The following is a 15,364-nucleotide window of genomic DNA, read 5'->3' on the forward strand; positions in this document are numbered from 1 at the left end:
GTTTTCCAAATCCATTCCATTCCCATTCAGAAACTGTGATAGCCATAACACAATTATGTGGGAATCCAGTTAGTTGTGACTTAGTCAACAAACCAGATTTTTTCAAAGAAATTGCTATATAACATGATGTGCATTTTCAGTCATGGTATGATTTCAGAGGGGACTGAAATAACTAGGTACATTTGGTCCACAGAAGAGATGACTGACGGGGTATATGATAGTAATCTTCAAACAGCAGAAGGGTTGCCTCATTGAAGAAAGAGTGGACTTACTATCCCAAAGGGCAGGACCAGAACCTATAGGTCAGGGGTCTTAAAACTTCGCCCTTTTTTGACTTGTGGACCAACTCCCAGAATTCCTCAGCCAGGCATGATGGCTGAGGAATTCTGGGAGTTGAAGTCCACAAGTCATAAAAGGACCAAGTTTGAAGATCCCTGCTACAGGTTAAAATTACAAGTAAGTATGCTCAGGTTAGATGCAACGAGGCACTTCCTCGCTGTATGAGCTTTCAGCCAGTGAAACAGACTGTCACATAAAGTAGAGAGGTCAGTTTTGCTAGAGGTCTTCCAACAGAGGCTAGATAGACATCTGCCAGAGATATACTACTGGATCCTGAACTGAGCAGGGTGACTGGCTTAGATAATGTCTACTACCTTTTCCAACTCTCTGATTCTAAATTTTTATGCAAAAGCAGTAAGCACTGATTCAGTGAGGCATTGTCTTCAATCTGTCATATTATCTACTTCACAGGATTATTTGTGAGGTATGTGACAAAAAATTGCAAAACAATTTGTTCCCTCAGTAATACTCTAATCCAGTCAGTAACTGTTATCCAAAAGAAAACGTGAATGAGAAAAGGCTGTGAGGTGGCAATTTTGTCTACTCAGTAAGTAGAAGGTCTCCCTCCCTCCCTCGAGAATTTACAGCATCTTTTCTCTACTGGGGATGTACGTTTGCTCATGTGTTATTAGCTCCTGGAAGCAAAGGCCCAGTGCACACAATCCCCTTTCCTATTATTGTTGAGACTTTTTCAGAGTTAAGGTGCTGCCAGGTCACTTCAGTGCTCATCATGCAAATCCCCAGGAGAGACAGGCCAGCAAAATCTCTTCCTCACGCCACCGGCATCTCAAGACTCCTTAGAAAACATGGTTGCTATGCAGCCTTGTTTGTTCACGGTAGGTGACACTGTTTGCTGGCCTGCATGTGTAACCTGCAAGTGCAAGCTTATTAGCCTAGTGCTGAAGAGGGTTGGCCTTGAAGGGATACCCACAGCTTTTGAAAGCTGCTGAGGAAGGACAAAATTATTAAGGGGAAAGGAAAGCAGTTGTACCCACCTTCTGAGGCTCTGCCACAGACAGCACATTTGTTCAGGATCCTGACATAAAAGACTAGAGCAGGTGAGTGACAAGAACTGCCTTCACTGCTGTTTGAGGGATCAGCCCTTTCCTCTAAGGCTGTTTACTCTGCCACAAGCACACAGCCTGTAGAACTTGTCATGCAGCCCTTAAGCTATTTTGCATTTATTTTTTAATTAAGGGATAAATGCTGTTCCATATCTGGTACAGGGCTTCCCAGATGGAGAGGCTAGTCAAACTCTTCAAAGAGAGGAGCAGCTATTTTTGAAAAACTGAAAAAAGGCCATCCAGGAGATCCTTGTAAGGAGTGCTATAAGAGTGTAATGTAAGAGTGAAGCTGAGGAGGATATGACGAGTTCTTACTTCTGGTGGCCGATGGAATAGCTAGAAATTTGCAAAGGCCTCTGTGAAAATGAGTCACAATACAGTAGATCATGGGGCAGAAAAATGATCTCAGAGTAATTTACCAACCAGCCAATCATTTTATCTTTTTGTAAATCACATAAATTGTGAGGTGGAATACTGGAGGGAAAAATCATCAGGTGGAAAGGTGCACATATGGCCTTGTCCACTGTGGTTGAGGGTTATGGAAGCTGAAGTCCCTATAACCGTCCCAAAACAGATTTACAGCATCTGGGATTAGGGGTTTACCCCGGTGGAACTGTCATTTAATAATCATAAGTTATATTAGGCAGTGTTTGTTTGTTTAATGTAATGCACAAATTTACCATCAGTGGATTAATATTATATATGGGTTACTCTGGTGTGTTCAATAAACCAAATCTGTTTAAATATAACCAATTGATTTTATCAAATGTGTGAAAAGTTGAAGCCTAGCAACTCTCTGGAAAGCTAGTTCCTGAAGATACTTTGCATTATGGATGATTTGTGGCTTTTTTTTCTGAAAAAGGAGAGAATATAGGAGTCTCCAGCCCATGGTACCAAAATTCCTAATAAAAAATCTCGAATTCCTTTCTATTAGAGTTCAAGCAATCTAAAATTTAAACAAACAAGGGTAATTTAAGTTATATGGCTTTGAAATAGGAAGCTCTACCAAAAACCTTATACACATTATTTTTTTAGAAATTTGAATAATGTTTTGATGGTTGTGTTACTAAAATAATAATTTTGCAATTTCTATAGTCCAATAATATGGATCAATGTTTTGGGGTTTTTTTACTGAGGAGTTTGAGAAACATGGCAGAGATGCCATTCATCTGATCTTGTTTGTTGCACTTTGGTGATGTAAACACATGATGTTTTCTGCTTCTTCAAAAGTCTTTTTGTGTCTAAGCCTGGGAATAATTTTTCTGAATTTCTCTCTAATCCCACCATTCATATATCCTTCAAGCTTTTGCTCTGTCTCTTGGTTTCCATACTTTACTGCAGCATTTCTCAACTTTAGCAACTTTAAGATGTGAGGACTTCAGCTTACAGAATTTCCCAGCCAACTGACTGGCTGGGAATTTTGGGAATTGAATTCCACGTATCTTAAAACTGTCAAAGTTGAGAAATATTGCCTTAATGTACCAGGTGCCTTGAGGAATTCTAAGCGTATGAAGGAACTCCAGATTCTTCTGCTTCCCATCCATCTCTCTCTCTTGAATTATAGAGTCCAGGTTTCTCTGGAAATCTCAGTGCTGCATAAGTGTAACAAATTAACTGAATGAAGGCTGAATAGCGAAGTATTATTCTGTGCATCTGTGCATCTTGCAGCCTCCCTTAGTATCCCTTTACTATCTTAGTAAATATAGCAAATCCCAGGCCTTCTTTGGAGGACCTGATTTGACCCATAGACACAGGCTGCAATGTCTGTGAGGGAACGCTTGATCTTTCCTTCTGGAAATTCCTGACAAAGTTTTTAAATTTCTGGCCATTCTCCTGCCATTGACAAGAAAGATGAGATTTTCAGCTCCCCATGGGGTTTGAAGCAGACGCTCCCTCAGCACATTATTAGAGATGTTTGCTGGTACGCTTTCTCCCTCTGGATTATTGTCTTGCTGCTTGCTACTTACCGCAATACAGTGTGCCTCAGTATTGATGCTAGAAACTGCTTGGGAAGCTGGAGAAAGGAAGACGACAACCTTTTTTTTGGCTTAGAATCTTTTCTCCCCTAAGTACAGAAAGCAAAAAGAAGAAGCAGAAGTGGGCAAAAAAGCGAAACAGCCCTAAGGTTCCTGATCTTCTCTTTGATGGTAAGGGGAAGCAACAAAATATTCGAGCAATTTAAGATTGACAACTTTTTACTACTATTATTATTCAACTAACTAGTCTGTCTTTAATGAATAATGTTGAATCTGGTTAGCTGTTTCTAAGCAGTTGGCCACTCTGGATTAATCTCTTCTGGTTTCATGAAATGTGTGCAAATCAGAAGTTATAGACTTGAGAGATGTTCAAATTATTCTTGGCTCACCCACTTAATAAGTGTGACCTAGTCATGCTTCCCTGATAGAAGACCAACTAAAAACTTCTCAGGCAACCTTTTTTCTTTCTTTCTTGTAGTCTAGTTAAACCCAAGCAACAGGTCTGTGCTTTAGAGTTTGACTATACATATTTTAGAGTTATTAGAACATAATCATTCGATAATTCTTCCAGGATGCCTGAACTGACTGTGTCAAGTCTTACTTCTGAATTGTAAAGCAGAACTATTGATCCATAATCTTGGCTCTTATATTCCTTTGACCCAAAAGTTGCATTGTTACTTCTGTCTGCCACATTTATATGTTATGACAAGAAATTGGAACAGGTTTTTCCTGTCCTCGTTATGGAAAAATAACCAACATAAATCTAAAATAAATAAAAAAGATTTCTGATTCTTTACCATTTTAGTCTAAATCTCTACGTATGTTAAGAAATATTGAAAAAAAAACCTTGCTTTGAATGTCATTTGGATTAGTCCTAATATATGTATGTTACTTGGCATGGATTTCATTTTTAATTCTTCCTTTTAATGTAAAACACACCTATCTATTCATTTAACATAATGTATTTGGCTTTTGTTAGTTAATGGAAGGAGCAAAGAATGTTGCATCTTGCCTTTAGCTCTTACATAGACTGCTCTTACGTCCTTGTCTCTCTGAATGCCACCAGTAGCTCTACCTGTTGGAACTCAACTTTCTTATAACATTAGAAGCATACAATTTGCATTTTAAGAAAGCCAACATCAACGGGCTGCTTCTTAGAATCATAGACTCTTATTTTTCCGGAACACATACTGTCTCAAAATGCTCAACTGTTTCTTTCTGCCTCTCTCTTGACCGTTCTATCTCCTTATCGTTCCTTTTTTACATGTACACCTTGTTCCTTCCCTTTAGATTAAAAACAAGTTTTACATTCCAATGTGTCATGTGTTATTCCGAAAGCAGTCACTCTGCTTGATAAATAGAATGGCTGTATTGATTAGTGTGAATTGACCAACGTTCTGGCTAGCATTATGCTTATTTAACATTTGTTTTAGCAGCAGCATTACAGGAGATATGAGTAGGACTTAACCAACTGGAAAGGTATGTAGTTTTATTTCAGTCACCTTTTTCTTATCTTTTCAGTGAGTTCACAGCTATTACAGATGGTTCATATCTACAAAGCAAAGTTAGTAGCCAGATGGTCTCTTTATCCATTAAGCAGCAAGCAGCTGTCTCCCTATTATTATCCTGGATTATAGTCACTAGGTCCCAAATTCCTCCGGTCCTCCGGTCAGAGAATGCCGGCTGGTGGCCCCCAGGGGGAGGGCCTTCTCTGTGGGCGCCCCGGCTCTGTGGAATCAACTGCCGGTTGAGCTCCGGATGGCACCGGATCTCCGCTCCTTCCGGCGCGGGTTAAAGACCCACCTATTCGAACAAGCTGGCCTGGCCTGATGGGGAGTTAATTTAGGGTTTTAAATATTTGTATATTTTATTGTTTTATTTTGGGCATTAATTTAATTCTATTTTAACTTTTGTATTTTTGTATTTTTTATTATATGCCCTGTTCACCGCCCTGAGTCCTTCGGGAGAAGGGCGGTATAAAAATTTAATAAAACTCAAACTTAATAAACTCAAATTGAAATCTTATTCCTCCTATGTACAATGCAAGAACATTCAGTATAAAATAGTTAGGAAAGATTAAATGTTGAAATAAGAGATCCTGCCACAGTTTTTATTGTTAGTGAAATATATTTTTAGGTGAACTCTAACTAGACCATTGCAAAAATTATTTAATGAACATGAATCTATGAGGCATAGAAAGTGAAGTTTCAGCTTGTGGAGTCATGCAGAAAGTAATAGATAGGAAAGTCAAATCATGAAGGTAATATACAAATGGTCCAGTTTTTGTAATTAGGTGGGAACTCAATTTTTGCCTATCCTTCCAAGTCCATTCTTTAGACTAGAGAGGCAACTGAAAACCTCTCAGAGAAGTGACGTATTGAAGCATGCTGTGGTTCCTCAAGTAAATGGTGGGCTGAATGCCAGCAGGCCTATGCTCCAGCACTTATAGACAAAATGATGGAATCAGGTTCAGGAGCCTTTTGTGTTGACCTTGATTGTACAGTTTAGCTAAGAACAAAAAGTTCTTTACTCATGCACATGCCAAAATGCAACGCACTAAGAGCTCACTGCTTTCAGGGTTTCAGTGGTAAATTCAAGTATGAAAATTTAGAATAAGAGCCAGTCTTAAAATATAAATATTTCTTCACATTTTTGACATTAATTGCAAATTCTCTCCCGTTTTCTCTGCTCAAAATCCATAATTATTTTGTGCTGGTTTTAATTGTTTTAGAACTATTTGGCACCCAGGGTCACTTGGTTGAGTTGGATCACAATGGAAATTAAATCAATAAACATATAATATAATATGTAACTGTATCTAGCCTGCACTTGAGCTACTAAAAGTTGCCTACTTACTGGCCTGTCTGGCTCAGCTTTGAGGAAATATATTAAATATATCCAATACAATGAGAGTGGCTTTAAAAAAACCCAGAAAGAAAATAGAGAGACCTGATATTCAGCATATGATGGGCCTGTATTTGTGGTGGACATACCTGTATATCATCACTAAATACTGAAATAATAAGAAAGAATGTATATGTGTGAACCAGCCCTCTTTCTCACGAAGAACAAATGCCCCAACTCGTAGACTGATTTAATGTTGAAATGAGCAGGGAGAGGAACTGGAAGCTGTTCCCATCATGAGCGTCTTCATGACAAGATTCTGATCTAAAGGTCATTGAAGTGAAAAGAAGCATGTCATTGACTGCATGGTCCCTAAGAAGAATGAATGAGAATATACTCTCTGTCCTTGCGTCTTTGTTTAACTGTGAAAGCTTGTTGCACAATCCATCAGCCACCTTTCAGAAATCCGTGCATCTTGGCCACAGCTCTAATGGAGACAGTAACAATATGTACTCTGAAAACATTGGGCAAGGTGTTTAAATAATTTGCCATGACCTAAAGTTGCCACTCCATGGACGTGTCAAATTACAGCGAGAGTTGGATTCAAAAACCACTCAGTCTCTCCCCTCCCTTATTCAAATTCATGCCTCTGCTTATAATCAGTCTCAAGAATAGTTACCCTGTGATTAACTTGCTTGATGCAACGTCTTAAGGTAGCTATCCTTTTAAAGAATCCTTTCCTCTGGGAGCTCAAGAATTAAGAACATAAAATAGGTTACAATTTCCTTTATGGGAAAGCTTTTAATAAGTAACATTACTGAATTCTACTTTGCTTCAATGCTAGGTATAAGGTTTTAGATATAATGGATTTTTGTGGCTGAGTTTGCATTTTTAATAATTCTACGCTTTGGATTTTTTTTAAAAAAGAATGGTAAGTCATGAAAACCGTAGCTGGGCATTTCAAAAGGTAGTTGCAAGTATACATAACCTGAAAAGAGGATTGTGTTGAGTAACTTTGCTCCCAGTGTTGGATGTGCTATATTTATACTTTTGTTCAGCCTGCGTCCGGTAGTTCTGTATGTCACAAGGGTCTTACTATCAAGGAGGTACTATATTTCACTAAAAGCTTTTCTTCTATGTTGTAAATTATTTTAAATCAGTTCTGGGCTCTTTTGCTTCTAAAAATATATCTTTTCCTTTTTTCTGGGTGAGGGTCATTCAGGAATGTCTCTTCTCTCTTTGTTTTGTTTTCTCCAGGCTGAACATACCATATATAGTCATGAATAAGTGAAGAATTATAGGTGCCAAAATATACCCAAAAGATTGGGTTTGGCTTATTGATGGATGGGCTTATCTGCAAGTATGTATGGCGATTCTTTTCAAAAGTATCCTTATATCCTGTACATACCTGTATATAAATCCATCTGTGGATAAGCTGACCCTGGGATTTTTAATCAAAATACTATGAAAAGTTAGATAATTCATGAATTACTTATGTGAAAATTAAAACATATGAAAAATTCAAGGTTTGCCTTATCTGAGGATGGGCTTATATGTGAGGGTATATAGTGTGTAGGGACGCGGTGGCTCATTGGGTTAGGACGATGAGCTTGTCGATCAGATGGTCGGCAGTTTGGCGGGTCGAATCCCAAGTGCTGCGTAACATAGTGAGTGCCTGTTATTTGTCCCAGCTTCTGCCAACCTAGCAGTTCGAAAGCACGTAAAAATGCAAGTAGAAAAATAGGGACCACTACGGTGGGAAGGTAATAGCGTTCCGTGCGCCTTTGGCGTATAATCATGCCAGCCACATGACCATGGCGACGTCCTCGGACAAGCACTGGCTCTTCGGCTTTGAAACGGAGATGAAAGGCAACAGGGAGAAAGCAGAACTATTTAATTCGTTTTTTGCATCTGTCTTTACACAAAGGGAAAAAACAGTGCAACCTACCAAAACCAGTGCCATAAAAAACAGAATAGAAACGCAAGTTAAGATAGGCAAGAAAATGGTAAGTGAGCACCTGTCCAGCCTAGACGAGTTCAAATCACCAGGACCAGATGGAATACACCCCAAGGTTCTCAAGAAACTGGCAGACGTGATCTCAGAACCACTGAACTATATTTTTCAAAGATCCTGGAGCACTGGGGAACTACCAGAGGACTGGAAGAGAGCTGATGTAGTTCCCATCTTCAAAAAAGGGAAAAAAACAGATCCAGGAAACTACAGACCTATCAGCCTGACCTCAATACCTGGGAAGATTCTGGAAAAGATAATCAAACAACAAATCAGCGAACACCTTGATGTGAACAAAGTTATCACTAAAAGCCAACATGGGTTTGTCAAAAACAGATCATGCCAGACAAACCTTATTGCATTCTTTGACCAAGTGACAAAACTAGTGGACCAGAGGAATGCTGTAGAATTAATTTACTTGGATTTCAGTAAGGCATTTGATAAAGTAGATCACAACCTACTACTTGATAAGATAGAAAAATGTGGGTTAGATAGCATCACCACCAGATGGATTCGTAGCTGGCTGACAGGCCGTACTCAGCATGTAGTCGTCAATGGAACTGCATCTACATGGAAGGAAGTGTGTAGTGGGGTGCCCCAGGGCTCTGTTCTGGGCCCAGTGCTCTTCAACATCTTCAACGATTTGGATGAGGGGATAGATGGGGAACTCATCAAATTTGCAGATGACACCAAACTGGCAGGAATAGCCAATACTCCAGAAGATAGGCTTAAGATACAGGAGGATCTGGACAGACTCGAACACTGGGCACTATCTAACAAAATGAAATTCAATTGCGAAAAAAGTAAGGTTCTGCATTTAGGCAGGAAAAATCAAATGCACAGGTATAGTATAGGTGGTACCTTGCTCGATAGTAGTAACTGTGAGAGGGATCTCGGAGTCCTAGTGGACAATCACTTAAATATGAGCCAGCAGTGTGCTGCAGCTGCCAAAAAAGCCAGCACAGTGCTAGGCTGCATTAACAGAGGAATAGAATCAAAATCACGTGAAGTACTAATACCACTTTACAATGCCTTGGTAAGGCCACACCTGGAATACTGCAACCAGTTTTGGTCACCACGATGTAAAAAAGATGTTGAGACTCTAGAAAGGGTACAGAGAAGAGCAACAAAGATGATTGGGGGACTGGAGGCTAAAATATATAGGGAATGGTTGCTGGAATTGGGTATGTGTAGTTTAATGAAGAGAAGGGTGAGGGGTGACATGATAGCAGTGTTCCAATATCTCAGGGGCCGCCACAAAGAAGAGGGAGCCAAGCTATTCTCCAAAGCACCTGAAAGCAGGACAAGAAGCAATGGATGGAAACTAGTCAAGGAGAGAAGCAACCTAGAACTAAGGAGAAACTTCCTGACAGTTAGAACAACTAACCAGTGGAACAACCTGCCTCCAGAAGTTGTGAATGCTCCAACTCTGGAAGTTTTTAAGAAGAGACTGGACAGCCATTTGTCTGAAATGGTATAGGATTTCCTGCCTTAGCAGGGGGTTGGACTAGATGACCTCCAAGGTCCCTTCCAACTTATTATTATTATTATTATTATGAGCACCGGCCCCTAGAGTTGGAAACGACTAGCACGCATGTCCGGGGGAACCTTTACCTTTATCTTTATAGTGTGTAGATTTAATTCTTACCTTCTCTTAAGACTTGGTTGTTTGAACAGGCCGGCCTGGACTGAGGGATTGGATTTTAGAGTTTAAATTTTAAAAAATTTAAATTTCAGAATGTATTTATTACTTAGGGCTATTGATTTAATTCTTATTTTAATTTTTATACCTTGTGTGTTGTTAGCGTTTTAATTGCCCTGTACACCGCCCCGAGTCCTTGGAGAGGGGCGGTATATAAATCTAAATAAATAAATTTTAAAAAAAACATATTTACTACTTTTTGGTGAACCCAGTGTCAAGCTCTGGGAAAATCAGGAGATTCAGGCAGTTCAAATGAGTATAATTATTTATTGCAAGCTTAAGCTCAAGCTCTCTACAAGAATATGACCAACCAATGGTCAAAGGAAATGAGATAAGAGGCATTCAAGGCAGATGGACTTAGATGACTTGCAAGCACATAGGGACTTATGGTGTATTTGACCCTTCCCTTGGGCTTAGCCTGATCATCTCCTGCATACAGTTTCCAACATGAACATCTCCTTTTGTACTTTTCTGTGCCACTTGGATCCTTACATTAACATTTAATCAATCAATCAATCAATCAATCAATCAATCAATCAATCAATCAAAAAGTATGCCTCAAAACACATGTGCTAGTTCCAGAATTACTTTTACTTTTGAGAATGCCACTGACCCCTAAAAAAGCCTCATAACCTTCTTTAAAGAATAAAAAAGAGCAAGCCATTTACAGATGATTTGCTTGGAAGTGTAACTAACAACTATCCTTAAGACTAAGAAGAGATATGGGAACTTGGCTTATTTAGAAACTTTTCATTGCAGATGTTTGCCTTATAAAATGTGCAGGGTTTTTTTTAGCATGAAACATTCAATTTGTCTTGGCATTTGACACTATCTTATTTAATCTTATTTAATCATTCATATGTTCAAATTTATTGATTCACAGAGCAGAGTGCCAAAGAGAAGAAATCTTCCATAGGGAAGATGCCTAAGCAATGACTGTCAGGTTATAGCATGATAAGTGGAGAAATAAATTATATCCAAATTCATAGTTAATTGGCTGATTTCATGTTGAGGCATACATGGAAGCACTCTCAATATTTCATTTTTATTGGATGAGTAAATCAATATTTCTTATTGTTCTATCCCAGGTTCATATTCTATTGTCATGGTTTAAGCAAGCACAAAGCGCTCAATTTGTCTTTCCAGATTTTGTCTTCACAAGCCAATCTCCTTGCAGTGATTGATCAGGTTGATTCCTTGTGGAAATGTCTCTTCTTTTTACTGTGGAATTAAGATATTTGTTATAATAATCAAGCTTGCTCATCACTGAAATATACATCACAGGCTCTTTCCATACTCTGTACTCTAAGATCCAAAGAATTTAGTCTCTTTAAACAATTGACTGCTACATGTGGGCCACTTTCACAGGGGACATTTGACATTGATTATGAAATCACCACATGATACTTTTGCCGTGTGATTGTTTTGGGTTCCCCAAGGCTCGTCCACCCATCTATTTTCATGCCTTTTTTATGAAGCAGAAGAGTCATACAATTACAAATAAACATGAGTTAATTTAAGTTGCATTCAAGTCAATTCAGTACTGATTACTGATGATTCCTTTGGCATTTAATGATGTCGCTTTCCTGCCAGTTAATTGCCAGTTAATTCCGTGGCAATTTTTAGTGGGTTCTTTGTGTTAGCAATTTCATAACCTGTATGCAAATCTGGGGCTCAGATCAGGCAAACCTGTTGTAGTAAATCTGACTTAATAATAATGTAATCTTGTCACAAATCAGTCACTTTCTTGCTGCTCTTACATGTTCTTAAAGAAAGCATGATCTACATCTGAATCATTAGATAGAGAGGACTGTTTGCTTAAAGTGAAAGATGCTGGACAATGGTGGTGATAGCTCCCAGGTGGCGCCCTCATTTTGAGGGCAGAACCATGTATTTTTCGGGTACTTTGTCTAATATTCCCCAAGTGATTTTTGCCGCCCTCAGCTGCAAAAAGGTGTTCTCTCAAGACAAGAGTCAGTAATAAAATTCAACTATTTATCTGTAGGATGAATGGTAAAAGTATTTTGTTGTTTGCTTCAGACAGAAAAATATCTCGGAGCAGTCTTGGTGTATGCAATATTGTGTATTAATAAATTTCATAGATAATGCTTTGCCTGACTACCTACTTTCAATATGACAGACAAATATACCAATAAATAAGAGGAACACCCATGGGATCACTGGTCTCAGGACTCATAGCAGAGACCATAATACAGCATGTAGAAACTGAAGCAATCCCACATATACAATCAAGAGTATGGGTCGATAAGATGAAACAATGCCATCATAATAAAATAGGAACAACTAAAGGTAAAGACACCTGAAAAAAACAACATCATTTTGAAAGGAATAAAATTCACAAGAGAAGAAGAAAGCAATATATTGACCTTCCTGGATATCTTTACCAACAGAAGTAATGGCTGTTTAATAAAGTTTATTGTAAAACTACCCACACAAACCAAGTGCTCCATTACCTAAGTAACAACCCAACTTTCCACAAGAGAGGCTGTCTAAGAACACTTTTAGATGAGCACAGGCCCATCTAAACAGCAACCCTGAACATCAGAAAAAGGACATAGATCAGGGGTGGGTGTCAAACTGCCGGCCCGCAGGGTGGACACGTCATCCAGAAGCTGTGCCCACCCCATTGCCGGCAATGGCAAAACCGCCCCGATACGTTGCGCGACGTCCCGTGACATTGCGAGTTTGACATGTCTGACATAGATGATCTCTACAACATCTTCCAACAAAATGGATATACATGCAACTTTATCAAAAAGTACCTAACCACTCAACCCAGTACAACATAACTCACACAAGCTATGAAAAAGGATAACACTTCCGTACATCAAAAACATCTCAGAAACAACCAACAGACTATTACAAATATTATCATAGTACACAAACCAACTAAAGCTCTCCAAAAATCTTAAGTAAAACATCTTAAGTAAAAGACCCAGTAGCTATTTTAAAAAAAACCCAGGAGTCCTCTACAATTTACAGTATAAGGACTGTAATAGCCACTATGTAGGACAGATAAGAGACTAGCAGAGGGCATCCACGAACATCAAGTAGCAGCCAAGAGAAATCATGAAAACTCCTTAATTGTATAGTATGGGGACAGACTTGACCATAATTTCAACTGAGCATCCTATACCAAGTTAAGTCCCAAATGCTAGAAAATTCCTGGAAGCCTGGCACACATACAAAGAAGCCAGCAACAGGCATGTGAAGATGTTGTTGTTAGTTGCGAAGTCGTGTCCGACCCATCGCGACCCCATGGACAACGTTCCTCCAGGCCTTCCTGTCCTCTACCATCTTCTGGAGTCCATTTAAGCTCACGCCTATTGCTTCAGTGACTCCATCCAGCCACCTCATTCTCTGTCATTCCCTTCTTCTCTTGCCCTCAATCTTTCCCAGCATTAGGCTCTTCTCCAGTGAGTCCTTCCTTCTCATTAGGTGGCCAAAGTATTTGAGTTTTAGCTTCAGGATCTGGCCTTCTAAAGAGCAGTCAGGGTTGATCTCCTCTAGGACTGACCGGTTTGAAGATAAGTACATCCTATTCAAGTGAGACAATCAAAAAGCTAGAAAAGGAAACAAAAAACCAAAACATCTCTTCATCAGCAATCAATATCCAGATAAGCAGAGATAAACACTAGGATTAATATCAGACCAACGATCAAGCAATAAACAATACTCCAATCAAGGAACAACCAACTCAGAGAAACAAACAATAAACAACCACCTAAGCAAGGAACTACCATACAGTAAACAAGAACATTCCTACCAAAACCACTTTTATATAAACAAAGAGCAAAGCCCACTGCTAGCATTGTTGGGTACCTAGTTGGTACCTAGTTGGGTAATGAAATGTCTGCAAGAAAATAATCAAGCTCAAAGAGAATCCCACAAATTTGATTTTTCTGATACTGGACATAGATTGACCTGATTTGCATCTCCAACAGAAATGTGATGATTGTGACCTAGTGGGCTTGTGGACTTTCCATTTCTGTGAAATTCTTAATGCAATGGTTCTTGATTGAAAACTTTGTAAGAAGGTGTATTAAAGTTATATTTATTTGCAGATTTTATATCCCTGATGTCAACAATTGTAAACATTGTATTCAGTTAAAAATAAATATGAAGCATAATAACACAAAATAATAGACTACTAAAGCATAAAATCATTTAAAATATGGAAGAAAAAGAAAAAACTGGATTCATACATTAATTTAATTTAATTTAATTTAATTTAATTTTAATTTAATTTATTAATATTTCTATACCGCCCTTCTCCCGAAGGACTCAGGGCGGTGTACAGGGCAAGAATAAAACAAGAGTTACAAAATTAAAAGATAATTAAATACATGCCCATAAAAACAGTTGATACATTAATAAAAACCCCAATAAAATGATAATAAAAAACCCCACCAATCCCCCCTCAGGCCAGGCCGGCTTGTTCGAACAGGTATGTTTTCAGATCGCGGCGAAAGGAGCGAAGATCGGGCGCCGTCCGGAGCTCAACCGGTAACTGGTTCCATAGCTATGGGGCGCCCACAGAGAAAGATCTCCCCCTGGGGGCCACCAATCTACATTCTCTGACCGGTGGCACCCTGAGGAGTCCCTCTCTGTGGGAACGCACAGGGCGGAGGGAAGTTGACGCCGGCAGCAGGTGTTCCCTAAGGTACTCCGGACCCCTGCCATGTAGGGCTTTAAACACCATTACTCAACCCAGTAACATTAGTCTTCAGCAAAGTAGTTAGTCAACATTAGTCTTCAGCAAAGTAGTTAAGAGATATGGTGTCTCCTGAATGACAAGGAGGAAGAGCCACTGCAGAAAAGGCCTATTTGTCTTTAAGAGTAAGATGGATAGGTAGATGCAGCATGGCCTCTTCTGTTGATCTTGGTGACCATCTGATTCTATGGGAAGGAAAGGCATCTGCAGTTTCTTATAGTTCCAGATTGCATCAGGCAGAATAGGCCAAAAGCAAAAACCTTTGACTCAATTACTAATAGCCATCATCTAAAACTAATAATACAGTATCTACTGGTATCCCATTCAACACATCCACTCTTATATTCTGCTCAGCTGCAATCTCAGGCAAAGAGCAAAGGTGGCTCCACAAGAGCACTAGAGCACACAAGAGTAATCCAACATCTAATGTGAGGTTACCAGTGCATGTACTGTTGTAGCTAGAAAAAGCTATTCTTTTTGTTATATCTGCTATAGAGTACCAATTGAAGATGGTATTTTCCTCATAGTCCTTTATGAACATTTATGAATTTAGGAGCACCACAAATTATAAATCTGCTGTTTTTGAGGTGTTACATACTCCACCATTATCAGACCTCAGCCAAGAACAGGCAAACTTGGTTGTCAACCCTGAGAAGTTTCTGATTTATCAGGTTCCACAAGGCAACATAAAAT

General features: G+C 39.1%; 1 protein-coding gene across 2 annotated transcripts in view; it reads left to right on the forward strand.

The window, feature by feature from the left end:
- Nucleotides 1-1,319: 1,319 nt before the first annotated feature.
- The window catches only part of TOGARAM2 (TOG array regulator of axonemal microtubules 2), a 60,935-nt gene continuing 46,890 nt past the window's right edge, over nt 1,320-15,364 (forward strand). Inside the window, exon 1 of one of the 2 annotated variants that reach the window (XM_081313136.1) lies at nt 1,320-1,397. The gene's annotated coding sequence lies outside the window, so the exon portion shown is untranslated. Of the gene's footprint in view, nt 1,398-6,887; nt 6,937-15,364 lie in introns of those variants that run through there. The other variant, XM_081313135.1, reaches the window with a different exon arrangement.

Source organism: Vipera berus (assembly GCF_964194415.1).
Source record: "Vipera berus genome assembly, chromosome: 1".
Lineage (NCBI taxonomy): Eukaryota > Metazoa > Chordata > Lepidosauria > Squamata > Viperidae > Vipera > Vipera berus.